At 35.5% G+C, this 20,896-nt stretch overlaps 1 long non-coding RNA gene across 1 annotated transcript; it reads left to right on the top strand.

Annotated features, from left to right (window-relative positions):
• The first annotated feature begins 6,229 nt into the window (after positions 1–6,229).
• On the top strand, positions 6,230–9,651 carry LOC125049198. The gene is made up of 2 exons (XR_007116964.1): positions 6,230–6,703; positions 7,166–9,651. It is a non-coding gene; the product is annotated as an uncharacterized LOC125049198 (long non-coding RNA).
• The last annotated feature ends 11,245 nt before the right edge of the window (positions 9,652–20,896 follow it).

Genomic DNA, 20,896 nt, shown 5'->3' with positions numbered 1-20,896 from the left:
GATATTACAAATAAAATCATTTTGGAAACAATTGATATCCCAAAAGCAAATAAAGCGAACAATGATAAGGTAATAAATCAGTTTTGACATAACTTGAATACTAGAAAAGCCAGACAAAGGTGTGCACAACAGTGACAACATAACTTAACAATTTCATTATTTTGTAGGATTATAATCGAAAGGGTAAAGAAAATCATGTCAAACTGAATAACAAGAATCCCCAAACAACTCCAAAGAAACCTACAAGGAAGACACCGGTATTATTTTTAAATTATCTCTATGTCTAAATAGATAAAAGAAAGTTGCTATCCAGGTCTGTAGCATGTGCAATTAGTTTTTCTAAACTACAGAACGGGTTAGGGTTAGGGTTAGGGTTGAAGGACTCCTTTCTCCGCAATTAGACTCGAGGTTGGTCCGTTGTGCGTACGAGTCCTGGCTAATTTAGCCAGCCTAGCTCCTTCCAGAAGCACAGAAGTCTCCTGGGCACTTCACAGGCTTCCCGGAGCGACCTCACCGTTCCGAGGATTTTTTCACGTTGGTTAGCCACAGCCTCGCATTCCAGGACTACGTGGGTGACTGTTTCCTCTGCGCTGAAACAGCCTCTGCACAGGGGGCTGTCTGTCGCGCCTAGGATAAAAAGATGTTTATTTAGGAGGCAATGACCCGTTATTGTCCCTATCATTATTTTAAGGTTGGTTCTATTTAAGTTAAGTAGTCGCTTTGTCAGTTGCGGGTTTACTGCTGGCAGAGCCACTTTGGACTGTCTGCAGGCCGCACCATGCGACCATCGTTGTTGCTGGAGTTCAGCGGATCTCTGGCGAATCCAGGTTCGCACCAGCGAGAAGGGCAAAGGAAGGAGCGGATACGGGCCAGCAGGCATCATTCCGGAGCCTCTTCTCGCAAACTCGTCCGCAGCATCATTGCCGAGAGATCCACTGTGTCCCTTTATCCACTGCAAGGTAACCCTATTGGTTCGGGTTATGACCTCCAGTGCTTCATGACACTCCAGTATTAGTTTGCTGTTGGTTTTTTTGTTTCCGAGCGCCATCAGCACGGATGCACTGTCGGATACGAATTTAATGCAAAAGTCATTAATCCCTAGCCGCTGCACGGCTCAGGCTGCTTCGGTTAAGGCGACACATTCACATTGAAAGATCGTGCTCTGTGTGCCCAAGGGTAGGTGTATGTTGATGTTGAGATCAAGAGAGAATATGCCAGCGCCTGAGCCAGACCCTGTTTTGGATCCATCTGTATATATACGTAGCTCATTTACGGTCGACCGATCATGTTCCTCTTCTCTCAGTTGTATAAGATATTTCCTGTTAAATATTAATTGGTTAGTGATTCTATCACAGGGCGCAGCAATAAGAGGTTGATACTCTATTGCCCTGTTGAGAATCGCTGTGTGTGCACTGTAGTGATTTTTTCCCCATAGATCCAGTACCATAAGCCTGATAGCAGCCAGGGCTGCCTCCTGCTGTATGTGTAGGTCCAGGGGTAAGATCTGCAGGGCCATCTCCATTGCTGCAGTTGGTGTTGTTTTCATGCAACCGCTAGCAGCGGACAAAGCAAGCCTTTGGAAGCGCCCGAGTTTGGTAATTGCCGTTTGAAGTTCTGTTCTGGGCCACCAAACAAGGGCTCCATAGGCTAGCATTGGCCTAATTATGGCAGTGTATATCCATAATATTATCTTAGGCGATAAGCCCCATTTCACGCCTAGCATCTTTTTGCATTGATAAAAGGCGATCGTTGCTTTGTTTAGTTTGTGTTCTAGATGTTTGTTCCAGAGCAGTTTACTGTCCAAAATCACACCTAGGTACTTGATTTCATACTTGAGTATGAGTTCAGTGTTGAAGAGTTTCGGAAGTTTGTACGGTCCAAGAACTCTTCGGTTGGTAAAAAGTATTAGTTCTGTTTTTGATGGGTTGACAGATAACTCGTGCTTATCGCACCATCTCTCAATCACTTTGAAAGCTCTTCTCATGAGGTCACATAAGGTGCTTTCAAAGTTCCCAGATATCAAGATAGCTATGTCATCAGCATATCCCACAGTGTAGAGATTGTCAGCGTTGAGTTCTGTGATTAGTTCATTAACCACAAGGTTCCACAGTAGCGGCGATAGAACACCTCCCTGCGGACATCCTCTGCTGACAATGCCTCGTGTTGTGGAGTTTACCGTGAACTGTATAGCTCGTTGTTTTAGCATGTTGTTTATCCATTCTATAAGGGTTGATGGTACTCCACATAACCTTAGTGCTCTGGTTATACTCGTGAAGTTTGTTTTGTCAAAAGCACCTTCGATGTCAATGAATGCACCAAGGGTTGACTGCTTTAACTTCAGGGAGTTGCCAATGCGAGACACGACGTTGTGGAGTGATGAGTCCGTTGATTTGCCCGAGCTATAGGCATGTTGATTAGGGTGTAGGAATTTGGATAGCGATACCCGGCTGCGTATCTCCAGGTCTCCTAGCCTCTCCATCGTTTTTAAGAAGAATGAAGTAAGGCTAATAGGCCCGAAGGACTTCGCTTGGGTATAGTCCTCTTTACCTGGTTTTGGGATGAATATGATTTTTACTTCTCTCCATTTCAAGGGTATGTATCGGTGGGCTATACAGGCTCGGAAGACAGAGACAAGATAGTCTACTATTAAGTTCCCACTCCATCTTAGTAGACCTGGGAAGATGCCGTCCAAACCAGCCGCTTTGAATGGAAGGAAGGAGTTGATTGCCCACGTTACTTTTTCATTAGTGATTATTTTGTGAGCTACTTGCCAGTCTGAGCTGTCGGTGGCTCTCTCTGAGTATGGTTGCCAGGCCTGTTCGTTGGCAATTATGCAACCCGGAAAGTGTGTTGCCAGTAGTAGTTCACATGTTTCTGAATCAGTTTTTGTAAATGAATACGGACAATGAGTACAGAACGGGTTTTAATCTGACTAATATATAGACTGTTCTTCCAGGAAGGATTTTTATAATATGAATTATAATTTTTTTAAGTTTTGGATGGACAGAACTTATATTCTCTTATTTGTTGCAGAAAGCAAGTAGTAGTTTTAGTTTTGGAGAAGCCTCGTATCAAGATATGCATAGCTTTCGGGCTCTGGAAAATGAGCGGCTTCAAATAGAACACAAACATAAAGTTAAGAATATGGCAGAGATGCACAACCAAGTAATGATTAATTTAAAATTACAAACCGAAATTCTGATGCAGACATTAGAGTCACTTAAAAATAAATAGTATAATGAAATAAAAATGTTTTAAAGATAAATAGTGTTTTATTTGTTTAAATAACTTAATTGTTAAAACAACCTAAATTAAGAACTATCAACCTATCAATTTTGATTTTGAAATCAATGGCTATATTGTGCAATACTGCCAAAGCCACAACATACATCTTAGTGTTTGGTAGAGATGTTCTAAATATATAATACTACATATATACTTTTAACTTAATAGAATTTATGTTACACTTAATGTAAGAGAATAATAATAAATATTTATTTATTTAATTTTTCAAATGTAAACTGAACTTTATTGACTATAATGACTCCTTTTCCAGTCTTTGATTATTTAATTGTAAAAAATTATTTGCATGCAATCAAAAACTATTTTTAATAATGCCAAAGAAGTATAACTTCTTACGCGCGTACATAAGTACACGCACCCTTTTTTTATTATGGTATCTTCTAATATTCATCACGACATTACAACTTTAACAAAAGGGAACAGATAATTTATTTATTAAACATATAAATATAATTTGACAGTATGAGACGAACACCTATAATTTGTACCTACTTTAGTTAAAAGAGTGGAATTAGATTTAGTTTGTATGAATAAAGTTAATTTATAAATTTATTTTAGTTACTATTGTTGTTGTTATTTTTTATAAAGATATGTCAGGAGCGCACCTTATTGGTTTTGGTTTTTATCAGATCAGCATTTTAAAGTAATCTTGCCAAATGAAAATTTTGTAAATACATACACACAAACGCGACAGGAACTTGTTTTAAAATATGTACATTATGAATATAAACAATATTATTAAGACTCAATATCAAAATTAAGTACTTTGCTTGTACAAAAGCCTAATGCGTTAAGACATTAAGGCTGAAAACTTAGTGCCAACTAGCTGATCCAACCTTTAAAGCGACTGCCAAATTATATAAGTTTAACAGACTTCGTCAGCATAAAATTAATACGAGAATATTTTTATTTGTTCCCTCTTTCAGTAACTGTAAAAAAAACAAGAAAACACTAGGCGGCCGAGCTTTTAAAAAAAGGGTACCAATTATTTTATAAACTACGCAAATATTTAAGAACGATAAAATACTAAATATATACAGCATATAAATATTAATTTAACAAAGCGAAGAATAATATAGAATCTAATATATGAAATTCTTGTGTCACGGTGTTTGTAATTATACTCCTCAGAAATGGCTCAACCGATTTTCGTGAAATTTTGTGTGCATATCGATTACGTCTGTGAATCAGTCAACATCTATTTTTCATCCCCCTAAATGTTGAGGGTGGTCCACCTCAAATTTTTTATTTTTATTTAACATTTTTTGTTTTTATTTTTTTATAAAAAAATACAAACAACCCTTTATTTTCACCCCCTACGATTAACCCCTATTTTTTAGTACATTTATTTTTATTGAACTAAAAAAATGTTTCCTAGAAATAATATACATGGCAAAACAACGTTTGCCGGATCAGCTAGTTATATATGTCACCGTAAAATTGTAAAAACCGTTAGATTGTAATCTATCTCGCGAGATTGTAAACTGTCGAAAGATTGTCAACTCAACATACTGCTTGCAATTTAACGTATTATTATTCGGTAGTTATATGAAATTGTTGGGAAATAAAATTAATCTGTAATTGACCAAAGAAGTTTGAATGATAACTAAGTTAGTGTAGTACAATCTACCGAATACCGATAACCGATAGATTACAATCTAACGGTTTTTACAATTTTACGTTAACATATATAAGAATAAAAGGCACTATCTATAATCTATATAGGTGACTGAAAAACGAGTATATCTTATTTCAACGAAAACCTTTTCATAGGCTACACGTACGAAATTATTCACATACATTAGGTTAAAGTTAGGGCAATTTGCCAATAATGTTTCTAAATTATTCTCAAAGTGTATGTTCGCTTTTGTTCCGAGTTTCTTTTAAAGATAATAAATACCCACAAGAGTATTTTTACATTAAGATTGGCAACTATTGCAGAATATGTAATAGAAAAAGATTTCTTTCATTATATAACTGACTAAGGTCTTCTTCTTTTGTTGCCTCTCTATTTTCTCTTTAGTGAAGCTTTTCTTGTCCTGTGCCAGAAGCAGCAACTCTTCCACATTACACCTGGGGAATCTATACATCCCTTTCAAAGGACCCGAGTTCCTTGGTTCGTAGACCGTTGTTTAATAAGCCTTTTCATGATTACTGACTACTAGGGAAACAAATACAGCAAAGTACAGCCTTCTACCGCAGAAATTTTAGGGATTATATCTTCCCAAGGTCACTGTAACCTCTACCAATGTCCGAACAGGTGTGGATATACCGGCACTGATTGGTCGCCAGAGCCTCGTCTGTTATCTAGCAGGCAGCACCACGATTTCCGCAGTGTCGCGCGTGCGGGTGAGGTTGACAATTGGGCCATGATGTTATTTCCGTCCTCTTTTACTCCCCAATTATTATTAATAATTGTAATAAATAACTTATATTAATAGTTGTTATTAATTATTAGTAACCGGTATACCCAGGGCTGTACCAAGATACCTTTTGTACGTTTTATCGCGTCGCACTTAGATTGATGAGTGTTAATGAAAAGTAATTACTCGGAAATTAATAGTCATTAATCTAGATCCTCTTTCATAATATACTTCATCAATTTATTACTAGCCATTATGAAAATTGCTAGTTAAACGAAAATTAAAGAACTACTGAGAGAAAGTTGTTTTATACGCGTTAATTTATCAAAGGTTTTCATTAATTTTAGAACCATCCAAAGCTGAATGTTGAAAGGGCGAAATTTTTTCTAACATTTATAAAAGTTGCTTTAACTCACCACCCACGTCTTTTATATTTTCTGGTAAATTTAATCACCAACACAATAACATAGATCGTACAATGTAGGTATTGTAGTATTTTTATCTTAGGTAAAGACGCTAGCCTATTAAACATAATGATAATTATTACCTAAATAAATTGTAAATATCGACGCCTCCTACGCATAAGGTCGGAACACATTTTTTGAGTAAAATTGTTTTTTTGTGCCATTAGAACACTATTGAACAGCACTACACAATCCTGAAACCCAAATTTTAATATTTTCTATAAATAATGAGTTTTTGAATTGATAATAGTCGTAACATTTGAACGCTCCCGCGCAAATCGTCGCGCTTATAGTTCCGACGATGCGCTCCGATCTATTCGACCACAGCCGGCCTTTCAGAGCGCAGTACCGACGTCGTATGACACGAACTAGCATGCACAAAGTCTCTCTAATTTAAATGTTGAAAATAATATTGATGTTGTGTTGTTTTTATTTACTTTTGTTCGTTAGGACGTGTGCAATAATAAATTAGTGAAATGAGCAACCTAAGTTCGTCTAAGATTTTGAAATTAGTGTTAGATAAACCCAATCCAAACAGCGAAGTAATGACGGCCGACGAAAATTTTGGAAATGGTAAGTTTTACTCTATTTTCTTACATTATTATATAATTCACTTGTTTATATGTGAGATACCATCATACGAATAAATTATATTAATAAGTGTTAGTGTTTAATAGACCTCGACAAAAAAAATTTAGTCCCGGTGCATAACGTCGGAAGGTCTATGTTACGACTATATGCGTCGGATTCAATCGCTAGCAGTGGTCAGTTAAGACTTTATACTACGCAAAAAATTTATTCTAGGAGTCGTAACTTACACTTACGACCATACGCGTGGTTGTAGTATAAAGATAAATAAACGTATAAAGACGGATCACAGACATAAGACTTCATGCTTTGTTATATAATGAAGATACGATTATCTGCTATTCAATTGTAGCTAAAATATCACTAAAATTGAACTTTTATTTCTATTTATAACTGCTTATGTATTTTTCTCTAGGTTTTTAACTAATTGGACTTCAATATTTTCAGAATCACCGGTACCACTTGAAACTGAAGACCAGTGGAATCTGTACAAGATGTTTGGGCACTCTTTTAATAAAAGTAGCAGTGATATTGACAACAGTTTTGTAACAAGTATTCACGAGGTAACGTCTAATACGGAAGCAAAATCCTCACTGACGTCTGCTATGCCAAATGAAAAAACTATAAGATGTATGGATTCAGAGCTATGTGCTGAAGAGTTTTCTCACGAATCAGCTGATATAATAGAACCTTCTTTAACACCAATGCCCTCCCCGAATAACGTTTTTTTCGAGTACAGTGTGGCCACTTCAACTCCGTTATTTAGAAACTCATCTATTTGTGATGATAATAATTATGGTTCAACTAGTAGTGTTAGTAGAGGCAATACACCACAGCTTAGTAACGCTTTGAGTCAGGATTCTTCTGTATGTTCGTCAAATGAAAGTACACCGTCAGGCAGAGTTGGAAGAAAGCGTCACCGTCGCCGTGATGAGTGGAAAGACGTCAAAAGAAAATGTTTAAAAATTTTAGGGAAAGCCTATTTAAGAAGAAATGGAGTTCAAAGAGATGGAAAGATTTTGAAACAACCATGTCCGACTACTTGCCGACTTAAATGCTTTACAAAATTTAATGCACAAGAACGGGAGCGTATATTTTGTTGTTTTTGGCAAATTGGAGATCACTGTCGGCAATAGGCGACACTAAGTATCCTTCTACTTCTAGACGTAAGAAATCCATTAAGTATTGCTTGCTCTTATTGAACCAAACTCTGACATACCTATTAGAGTGTTTGTCTGCAAAACGATGTTCCTAAACACACTTTCTGTAGGGGAGAGAACTGTTCAAACAGCATTGGCAAAATGGAGTTCAGATGGTGGGTCTGTTTCTCCTGATCGGCGTGGTGGTACCAGAACTGTTGTCATTGACGACGAAATGAAACAGAGTGTTTTAAGGCATGTCAAAACGTTCCAGCCTATTGAATCTTATGTGCGTAAGGACACTACTAAAATTTACTTAGAGAGTGACCTAACATTTACAAAAAAGTTTTCATTATTACAATGAGTGGTGTACGATTGAAAATATAACTAAAAAAGCAATGACAGTAAGACAGTATCGAAATATCATAAATCAAAATTTGAATATATCATTTCACAAACCGAAAAAAGACATCTGCAATGAGTGCCATATATACAATACAAACTTAAATACAATGACAGAAGAAGAAAAACAAAAACAAGAACTTCACATGCGAAACAAGACTAAAGCTAGAGAAGTGAAGGCAAATGATAAAAAGGAAGCTTTGGAAAGCAAAGGAAAAATAGTTCCGGCGTGTTTTGATTTCCAAAAAAATTTAAACTGTCCCCATGGCAATGTCGGTTTATTTTATTATAAAAGAAAATTGTCAATTTATAATTTTACTGTATTTGATGTAGCTAGTCAAGAAGGTCCGAGATTAATGGCAAACATGGGGCGTGTGAAGTAGCAAGTTGCTTGTCTAAATTTATTGAAACTAAAGTTAGTCAAGGTGCCAAAGAATTCCGGTTTTGGTCCGATAACTGTGCCGGCCAAAATAGGAATCGTATTGTGTTTGCATGATAACATGGGTAGGTATAAACCTATGTAGCAAAAAAGTATGGTATAACGATAGTTCATAGGTTTTTAGAGCGCGGGCACACACAAAATGAAGCCGACTCAGTTCATGCTTTGATTGAGAGAAATGCAAAAAATAAACTTATATATACTCCTGCACAGTGGTTTGCCTTAGTTAGATAGGACGTATAATACCTCAAGAGTACCATAGTTTTTATCAACAGTTGTCACACAGCGGCAATGTTGCAGAACAGAACAGTAGTGATTCCTCTGAATAACCGTCAATTACATCACTGCTATTCTATCATAAATCTAAAGGTCTATTATGTATAAGATGATTCAATATCTAATTTAAAGTAATTTTCATTTTATTTTGAAGATTTAAATATTTTTTGTTTCCTTTAACTTGGTTTATAAGTCTTATTTTTAATTTTTATTTGTAGTCATTTTTTATTTCATTAATCTATCTATGCTCCAAAGACTCACTGGCCAGTTTTAATTTTATTAGTGAAGCAATTTTTTTTTTACTAAACGTTTATTATACTGTTCATGGTAATGAAAGAAGACTGCAATATGTTCCTATACTTATAGATATTTTAATAAAGCTAGTTTTAGCCTACACTTTTTGTAGTTTTTATTAATGAAGTACCACCACCACATACGACCACCTTTTCGAGATACCTATATGGCAGTTTACACGTAGCATAATGTCGTAATTCAAACATACGACTTTATTCGCGTTGTTTATAACAACATGATTAAAAGCATAAAGTCGTAACAATAAGATACGACGTTTCTCTAGTGAGTATAAGGTCGTATGTAACTAAAATTAGTAATTTTGCATAAATATAATTTTTTATAGCATCCAGCTTTGAGAGCAATGTTTTGTAACTAATAATTAATCGCATAGTGCAAAAATATCGGTTAAAAATGTTTAACAAATTAAGTTTATCATTAACGTACACAAAAATTGCTCTCCTGAAAAAATGCTTTTTTTGCCTTACGACTTTATGCGTAGGAGGCGTCGATATTATCACATATTGGTACAATTTTGGAAGTTAATTTCTGTTACACGTATTTACTTTGCTTTATGGCTTGAAAAATTACAATAAATAACTATACGTATTATAACTAACCAGAACATGTTGTTAATATAACAAAATATTTATTTAATTATTTACAGCATAGATTTGGAAGTATCATATTAGCTTAAAATAAAAGAAAATCAGTGGCGCTACCTTTTTAGGTCTGGGCCTCAGATTTCTGAATCTGTTTCGTGATCATTTGTCAATATAATAGGCAACAAGGTTATAAGCCCCCTGTGCTTGACACACGCCGCCAACTTTTTGGGTTGGCAATCCGGGTTGGCACGATGTTCACCGTGAGGAAACTTGTAATTACTTATCATATAACTGTTAAATGCACATATAAAGAAATTCCATTGGTGCACAGCCGGGGATCGAACCTACGACCTCAGGGATGAGATTGGCACACTGAAGCCACTAGATCAACAATACTCAATATTCATTTAAAGGCAATTAATATATTAAATCTAGTCATGTTTTGATGAATTTAAATAGCTATATTTATTTTAAAGGACGAAGTATCGTTTATTAATCTTCTCATACAAGCATCCTTTTACTGGATACTCAATAAAACGAAGGTAAACTGTCTGATGCAATAAAAAGAAACGTCTTAATAAAATATTGAAATTTATGATACTACTCCCACGGTACTTGAATATTGACACTAAATTGTAGTATTGAATGAGAAACAATAAAATTCAGTACAATAATTTATAGGTAGGTATTTTGTTGGTATTTATTTTGAATATTTTGTTGTTTTACACATTCATTAGTGATCCATACTATAAGTAGCTTATCGTTTGTTTTGTTTTTTATATATTTTTTTTTAATTTAGAACGGGGGGCAAACGGGCAGGAGGCTCACCTGATGTTAAGTGATACCGCCGCCCATGGACACTCTCAAAGCCAGAGGGCTCGCGAGTGCGTTGCCGGCCTTTTAAGAATTGGTACGCTCTTTTCTTAAAGGACCCTAAGTCGATATTAGATGTTCAGAATGACAGAGAAAAAGGACAAAAACATTCTTTACTTTTTATCGATATTTTATGAACTGCTCACAAATTTAGTAGAGAAATATCATCATTACCAGTTATTCTCTACAAGTGAAATATATTACATTCAACGTATTAAAAAAATCAGTGCGCTACAACCTCTTTAGGTCTGGGCCTCAGATTTCTGAATCTGTTTCATGATCATTTTTCAATCTAATAGGCAAGTAGGTGATCAGCCTCCTGTGCCTGACACACGCCGTCGACTTTTGGGGTCTAAGACATGTCGGTTTCCTCACGATGTTTTCCTTCACTGTTCGAGTGAATGTTAAATGCGCACATAGAAAGAAAGTCCATTGGTGCACAGCCGAGGATCGAACCTACGATCTCAGGGATGAGAGTCGCACGCTAAAGCCACTAGACCAACACTGCAACTAGTATTTATTAAACCTAAATAATATTCTAAATTAAATTGATTACTTTAATCAATTATTAGTCATATTCACAATTTTGTAGTCTAATAATAATAAAATAATAACCGTTAACCATGCATGGTGAATGTCATGAAAGAGAGGTATGTCAGGGCCGTAGCAAGTGGAGATGCGCCTCTGACTGGACTGAGAATACCGGACAAGAAATATGTCTACGCAAACAAAGTCGCTGATATTGCTTTTATTAAACTACATATATATATATTTATGATTTCAAATAGACTGTGGTCTGAACTACAAGTATTTGAAACAAATGGTGACTTTCACCAATCTAAAACTCGAAACAGAACTAATCTAAGCGGACGACCAATCAGGCTCCAGAAGATAAACCACTCCTGATATGAAAATTGTTTTCGTTTTTAGAACAAACTCCTAAGCGAAATTAGAGAATTATCACTGAATAAATTCAAAACTCTCGTTAAACGTAAATTAATCAATAGACCTTTTTTTTAAATTTGACGAATATTTAAATGATCCTAATCCTTGGGATTGTTTTTCTCCAGTTCAAACAATTTATATGACTCAAAACTTCCAGTTCTTCTTGCCCGCTTTACGCCCTTGACTTGCGAAATGGTAGTACATCTAAATTTAGAATCAATTTAACATTTCATCGTTGTTGACGTTCATAAGTGTACTTGGTTACCTTATATGAATAAATGGTATACAAAACACCAGCTTTTAATCATAATAAAAGTGTTAAATCAAACTGTTTTAAGGACAATTTATTACACTTATGAATAACAATTTACTCTACAACCTTAAAGTCTGTACTGAGATTTTTTTATAGGAACTAGGTGATCTATTTTTTGACACTATATTTTGATCTAAGGCATGGCGGTTTTCACACGATGTTGTCCTTCACCATACCATTAAATTCGCATATAAAAAAGTGGAGCCGTCTTTGAATTTCATGACCTTATAGTTAGCCACAAGACCAACACTGCTTTCAGTAAACATTAAACATGTTTTATACCGGTAATATATGTCTTACAATTGCCTAACCCGTAATAAAACGACAAGTTCCAGTAATCGATTTCTTTTATTACCGGATTACCTATGATTTTTTAAAAACAATTTTCGTTAAACGCAATACGAAATTGGGTCCGTTTGAAAATTTTATTCTGTAACTAATCTAAAGTCGGCTGAATCCGGCCAGGTATGGGATTTCAGTTGTTCAAAGCAATTTTAGAACTTTTAAAGCCTGCATCGGGCTCAACCTGCACCGAATTTATTGGAAGTTTCGCGAAGGTTTTTTTACAAATACGTTAACAAATGAATTGATTCGACATTTAAATTATACTCTTCATAGAATTGGTTATGTTAAAAATTTAATTATTTTGTTTTACGCAGCAATTATGTGTTCTAGGTGTGAAATTGAAAGATAGAGTAAAACTAGAAGAAATAAAGGACATGACAAAGCTTAGAATGCTGTTACTTCTGGTAAGCGATTGAAATGGAAATGGACAGGACACATTATGAGGGAAGATAAAGATAAATGGACGAAGACGAGGAAGACAAATAAAAAGATGGGAAGATGATGTGTGAAGAGCAGCTGGCCCTATGTGGCTACGTGAAGCTAGAAATAGAGAAGAGTGGAAGCCCTTAGAGGAGGCCTATGTCCAAGGACAAGCTGTATAACATAAATTAACCGGCTTTCCGATTAATGATTAGTGTTTATTTTTTATATTTAGTGTTATTTTATTAGTACTTCATATGTTAGTATAAGTAATTACAGCAATAAATTATTTATTATTATTATTATTTAACGCAGCAACTGTTTAGCCGCTGCAATTACGGAAAATAAGGTATATAATAAATAATATTTTCCTCTTCACAATATTGCATTTTACGGGTTTACATGCTGCAGGCAGTCACCAGCCTTCCATCACGGACAGAAAATATAAAAGACATGACTACATACTATGACTTAACTTAAGTAACATACAAAATATAACTAAAGCATAGTTGTGGGTGTGTGAATATGTGTAAGGGTGTGTGAATTAATCGTGTGTGAAAGAATTTTTGCTATAAATGTTTCTTTTTTGTTTACCTATGAGGTACACCTTTGAATCGCACATTACAAGAGATTTACTAAGGTATTTTTTTTATTTGAGTAAAATAGTGACGCATATACAATAGATTGGCTATATAGGCAAATAAGGCTTGAAACAAAATTCGCTCAGAAAATGTTTAATGTTAATCAAACTAATATAAAAATCTAATTAATTTCCAATAGAGCGGAAAATACGGACGCCAGTGGTGCGTCCTTTTATTTTTATTTATCAGACCGAGCCTGTCCATTGAGTCCGCTTAACGCTCCAACAAATTGGATATTTGAGGCTACTATTACTTTGGCAATCAAAATCGCTTGTTGGTATAGAGATTTTTAGACACTCTTATGTAATTCAGTAGAATAATCATTTTTTTAGAAGACCTGCCTTGCGATTCTGTAACTGACTTTTCGAACTCAGCAGTTTTCGCAGCGGCGGTCGCTCTCAAATCAGTCGTAAAGCAGTCATTTTACGATTTGGCATTCTGATAAACAATAAACTACAAGCTCCCTCATTATCAGCACGCTGAGCACAAATGATGACAGGTCACGGCCCTTTTGCGCAGTACCTACACAAATTTAACTTTCAAACCTGCCCAACATGACGATAAAACGGAACAAACATCGCATACGCTGAACAATCCGGCGTACGAGGCCGGTACGAACTACATAACAAAACAAACTTAGCTCTGACAAAAGCTGCATTTCCCCAGTTAGTGATACACCTCGAACACAGAATGTACCTGGAAAAACTGATACTTCAGCAACTTCAAATAAGAAATATGCGGCACCAGAATCTTCGGTATCCCACGGAGTATAGTCCCAAAAAATCAAAGGTACACATAACATATTATAGTCTATATTAAAGGCTCTATGTAAGGGTAGAGGTATAAGAACAATTAATTTTCCTTTACTAGGGATGGAGGTAGGCTTTTAGTGGCGTCCATTGAGCTTAAGGATGACTAGGTCAAGACTTAGTCTAACTAAGTCTCGACTCTATACACGGAAAAAAGAATTCATCGTACAAGTGATTTTATTTGTACACTTTGTAAAATCATTGCACAAATCACTGCTGAACTTAAGAAAATTACGCGCTTCTGTTTTTGTGTATAATACAGGCTTTAAATACATTAGTAGCATTTAAATCTGGGGTACCTTAGTATTGGTAAAAAACAAAAGCTTGCTTATGAAGTGTTGATTTTTAAGGAAGGTGTCTACTTGATGTATATTGCATTAATTACTAGCTTTTACTGACGGATTAACAGTTTCATTAAGCTAGGAAAATCCTCGATAAATAGGACTATCCAATACAAAAGTTTTAATATTCAATAATAATTAATATATAATAACTCCAACTATGATTTTGTTCTCTTTGGTGTAGACACTTGGGCCGTGGGCTTCAAGTGCACAGGCGCTAATTAAAAATTTAAGTAATAATAAAGAGTACCGCTGAGCCCAGAGCTGGTGCTTTCCTCGCTAAACGAATAAGCATCGCAATACAACGAGGAAATGCTGCCAGTTAAAGGAACTCATAGGAACCAAACTTTTTAAATTTGTTTTAATTTTCTATTTATCAATTTTGTATTATTCATACTTTCAATAAGCTTTACCTCCGAACCGAATAAACCTATTTAAACAAAATTTCTCTTTATCTTTTATAGATACAGCTACAAATAATTTTCTTTTAATTCAGAGAAACAATACCTGAATTTTAATTAAAAAGGCTTAAAATTAATTACTACAAAGTTGCTGCATCGTTCTGCAGTTCGAATTATAATCGATACAAAACTTTTACTGTTTTAGTTGAGCTCACTTCAGCTTATGTTGCAAATAATGTAAACATGTTATTTTGGAAAGTTTGTAATTGAATATGTTCACTGAATTTTAAAATATTTTTATGCATTTCTTCAAGCAAAGTAGCTTCATCATCGGATGTCAAGGCAGAATACAAAATACCATCCGTATCACCTCGACGTCCGTCGTTCCACAACTGCCTTGCGATTCTGTAACTCACTTTTCGAACTCTCACTGCGGTTTTCGCAGCGGCGGTCGCGCTCAAATCAGTCGTGAAGCAGGCATATTACGATTTGGCATTCTGATAAACAATAAACAGAACACACTTGGGCCGTGGGGTTCAAGTACACAGGCGATATTTAAAGATTTAAGTTGGCACCCAAGTTGGCAAGTTGGTAGAGTGTACCGGTGACCCCAGAGCTTGTGCTTACCTCGCTCAACGAACAAGTATCGCAATACAGCGAGGAAATGCTGCCAGCGCTAAAGGTAGACAGGGACCAAACTTTTTTATTTTATTATTTATTATTTTTAGGGATTTAATTTATTATTTATTATTATTACAATGTAGGTTAAGAAAATACTGTACATGTGTGTGGGAAATACGTTATACCATTAAATTATTTGGCAATGAAGAAATATTTAAGGTACATATATGGGTCAAACTCATGGGCTAGTTCAGGTTGAGGATTGTTTAAAAATAATACTTTTTTTATGCTGATATATATTTTGATATATTATTCACAAATATTCCTTCATTTACGTTTGCTAAATATTTAATTATTTAGTTACTAATTTGTTGAAAAAAAAAGAAAAGTTTTAAAATGTCCCCTTCTGTGGACTGTTCGTGAACGTGGTAAGCACATTTTGACAAATTCTGTTCTTAATTAACAAGTGTTATCTCATAATAAATATTAATTATCGATAATATGTATACTGAATGTTAAAATGTTACCAAGTTATTAAATATATATCTTGCTAAACCTACAGAATTAGAAATAAACAGTTGGTTACGCAAAATCACGTCTTTTCTGTAGACCTAAAATTCAATCGATTTTATCGAGCTAATTAAAAATACTATTTCACAATTATTTTTTTGTACTGGCCATACTACACGGCTGGCGTTTGCCAGTTTGGATTGAGTGACTGAGCGCTCGTAGTTTATTACAACAGTTTTTGTAAATTTTACTCTGTATATTATAGTAGTGTAGTAGTATATATAGTGTATTTTCCTGGTGTATATTAGTAAGTAATTAATGAATGTACCGATTAGCATGCAGCCATCGTTTCTTATTAGGAGTGGTTTCGAAATGTTTTAAATTGTTTGTATAACGTCAAAACTGATCGAGCAATGCTTACTTTTTTAATAAAAGTCCTTCCTGTGGACATCTTTTCTGTGGACTGAGAAGTCCACACGAGAGACATTGTCCACAGAAAAGAGCAATATTTATTTGGAAAGTAACGATAGTGTATTCTTAATTTGTAAAATAATGATTTTATTGCTCGTGCTTTAAGCCAAGCTAAGATAAAACGTTATTCTACCGCTACTGATGTTGCCAGGGCTTTCTGCTGTAACAACACTCTCAGTGTTTCTTGCCTGGAAAGGACGTGTTTGCAATGCTCTGAGAATACAGTAAATTTTAATGTGATCAATGGCAATGATACAATTATTTACCAAAGATGGATCACTAAAAAATGTTAGAAGTCATTAAAGGAAAAGAAAAGCTATGCCAAAAAACTATTAAAGAATCCGTTAAAACTACTCATCAATTACTCGTTATTATTTTTAAGACAAAATTATCTACATATTTTCAACATCTTGCAAATAAAACCAACACAGAGTTATTCGATCAATCAAACAAAACTTAACGCCAACAGATGGCTTACTTCATATTGATTTTTCAGAAAATTATTGCTGCAAATATGGATCAGAAATTCAATCAGCCCATTTTGGCGGATCTAAAGCACAACACTCACTTCATACATGTGTGTACTACTCGTCAAATAATCAGCCACCAACAAACCTTACACAAACCACATGTCTTTGCACTGTATCAGAAAACTTAAGACACGATCCCGTGTTCATTTGTGCACATTTAAAACCGGTTATTCAAAGAATAAAGTTACTTACACCAGATTTGAAGCAGCTGCATGTACTCAGTGATGGGCCTACTACCCAGTATCGTAATAAAACAATGTTTCATTTAATAGCAAACTATCTTAGCAAAATTTCAAAAGCAGAAATCATTAACTGGCATTTCAGCGAGGCAGGACATGGCAAAGGTGCTCCTGATGGGGTAGGTGGATGCATAAAACGGACATGCGATAATGCAGTTGCAAATGGCCAAGATATATCGAACATTGATAGTTTTATTTCATGTTTAAAAGGTAACTGTAAAGGCATTGAAATTATTCGTATTGATAATGAAGTATCTAATATACAAGAAATTGCAAACGTCAAACTTCGTCCTTTTAAAGGGACCTTCAAGATTCATCAGGTTGCATGGAGTGCAAAAGCACCTAACATTATACGTTGCAGACGATTGAGCTGCTTATTATGTGCAGCCCATATTGAATGTACCCATTTTGAAATTGGACAAATAGAGGTTGAGGGCATTTCGTGTAACGCGGTGTCCTGCGTAAGCGACGAATACAACGCGACGCGACCCTGTGAACGCGACCAACGAATTCAAATCAACGGCATACCCTACTTACGGCCTATGTGACAGTCTGCGGCGAGACGCGACGTCACGCGGACTTGTTTTGAGGGCGACCAGACGCGACACTACGAACTATGAAATGGTTGATTCTGAAGCGTTGATCGCCGCAGTGCGTGAGAAAAGATTGTTGTGAGACAAAAAACATAAACATTATGGGAATCGTTTATTAGTAACACTCCACAATATTGTTTAAACATTTTAGAATCGTTTCTTAATTTTGGATATAAATGATGGAACTCGCCAAATGTGTTTCTTTGTAAAAATATTATATTTGTTTTTTTTCTATGCTTTTTACGATATTTTTTGAAAAGTCTATATTTTAAGTATGAACTTTCGAGCAAAATTGTACTGTACCTCTCCATGATTCGAGAAGTAATGACCAAATTACGTAGGACATTTGTCGCGTGTAGCATCGCGTCGCATTACGTCGCGTCGTGTTGCGTCGCGTCGCGTCGTATTCGTCGCTTACGCAGGACACCGCGTAATTTTATAGAAACACAACTTCTACAGAATTTTACATCTTCTTCAACCCCCAGTCCAGCAACCACTAATAACACTACATCAGCCTCTACAGCCACTGGACCGACAACCCCAACTCTGCTTGAACCCTTGTTAAATACACCATCATTGGAATCATCACCAAGCCCAACCCGTCAACCATTAACCCCACAAAAGCCAAATTTAATTAATACACACTCTGATGACTCAGTAACTCCTAATAAATTCAGGTTCTGTCCAACCCTTGATGTAAGTGACTTGGAAAACTCAATTACACCACCAAAAGTAACACCCAAAAAATCCAGAGTCCGTGCATTCCCAGAATACAGTGACTCTGACGACTCAAATGCACCACAAAAGAAATGTAAAGGCCGTTCAGTTTTTGATTCGAGTGATGATGATATCTTTTAAAATCCTTTTTTTACTTTGTATTGTTTATTATGAATAACTTTTTAAGACTAACGTAACGATTGTTTTTGTTTTTTTTTGTTTTTGTTCTATTCTGTGGAAGTATGTCCCTTCAGTGGTCACAAAAAAAAAAGTCACAAAATTCTGACTCGTTTTGTGTATGACCCATATTCTTGTTTAATATTTAAGTCGAAAATAATAATGCCTCGGAGGTTATAAGCGTAATCTTCCATTAATTAACGTAACATTGTATTGACATTGACATTTATGAATATTTTATTCGTAAACGTTCTTCTATAGGCCACATATATAATATATAAGAAGGCTATATAAGTACCACATAGTTGCAAAATGTTTGTAATGCTTTAAGTTGAAAGTGACAAAAGTCAAAAGTCATTTATTCATGTCATCAACTTGTACACTTATGAACGTTTTTTGTTTTACACAACATTTGTAAGGAGCTGCAACCATTACATCATGTTCCACATGACATCTTAAGTAATAAATAAATTAAAAACAAAGATTTGTCCTCTACCAGCATGAGTCATAGTGAAATAGGAGCATGCACTTATATTCTCGTGGGAAAAACACGCAAATACATAGTCGAATTAACTAACATAGAATTCAAGTACGACCAGTCACCACAAGTAGCACCCGCTCATGAGTATGACGCATGGCCACGCGACGATAAAAAACTTGATTTTTTTAAATACTATATGAAATTTATGTTTTATAGTGCATTTATGAATAAAGGCATATACATATAGCAATGTTAGCAGACCAGACAGACACATATCTTCACCCAGAGGTCGGGCGTTAGATTCCGGCTCTGCAAGCAGTACCTACAGGCTACAAAATATATAAGGAAAAATAAAACCTAAAATTAGACGCCGGTCAGTCATAGACGCCTTCTTCTAAAATTACTTAATACTTGTTATAAGTACGTTTGTGAATTAAGATTAAGAAAGAAAGAACTATGAAAGCCTGTATAATCAATCCTTTGACAACAAGTTCTTACTTCCGTTTATAATTCAAGCCAGTTTATAGCGGTAAGGACGTCGTTAACCACCTGTTATTGTCTTCATCCGGTTGTTCATCATACTGAGTTACGGAATATTTCCCGTAAATAGTTTGGCTGATACAAACTCTAACTCAAAGTTTATATTTTCTTATATTTGAATAGGGGTTTTTTTTTTAAGATGTTGTTACTTTTATTTGTTTAAGTTTACATGCTAATAATTGTATGACGTTGCTCGTTGTTTTTTGTTCGTTTTGAGGACCCACAGAATTGGCATGTCTGCTCATAATTTATATAATATAGTATAAATGTACACGCCCTAAACAACAAAACACCCATATGCCATGGACTAAATTATTAATTTACCATATTTTGCACTGACCCTACTTTGGTTGCAAACTGCAGGGTTGTAAATACGCAATCATGGAAAGGTGCTCTACTAAACATTTAATCATCGGATGTCGAGGTAGAATGCTAAGTTTCATCCTATCCATCTCGACATCCTATCCATCTGGAATGCCAGGTATTCCACAACACAGCGCTTTTGAAGCCATTTACTGCCGCGTACTACCTGTGGAACCACTGCCAGACAGATATATGGCTTAGGAGCCTTCAAAAAAAGACCTTACCATTCCCCGAAAGGTCGGCATCACACTCGTTAGACGTTGCAGGTGTCCATGGGCGATTATCACTAAATATAAAGTAACCCGCTTGCTAGTTTGCCCCCCGACCCATAAATTGATAAATAAAAAACATTTTCCATAAACGTATTGTGAGACTATTCCATACGTGGTAAGGCGCTCGATCTCTATGCTTCTGGTTTCTTCCGTAGAAGAACTAAAGTCACCGACTAAGCGTATGAGTTTACATGGCAAAGTGCACATTTCTCGAAGAATCGATAAGCGATGAAAAGTCTTGGAATGGCGGCTGAGGGTGAGGGCGGCCTCCAAAGATGGCCTAGTAATCGAGGTAATTTAGGCGAGAGGCCTATGTCCAGTAATAGACTTGTACTTGAAGCGCTGCTTCCGTACAAACATTTTTTATTACTTTTTAATTGTTATAACTACAATAATAAAAGAGTACCGAGAGTTTTTTACGCCG

Source organism: Pieris napi, chromosome 4 (assembly GCF_905475465.1).
Source record: "Pieris napi chromosome 4, ilPieNapi1.2, whole genome shotgun sequence".
Taxonomy (NCBI): Eukaryota; Metazoa; Arthropoda; class Insecta; order Lepidoptera; family Pieridae; genus Pieris; species Pieris napi.
Note: the sequence above shows the minus strand (reverse complement) of the source record. Positions and strands in the feature narration are given on the sequence as shown.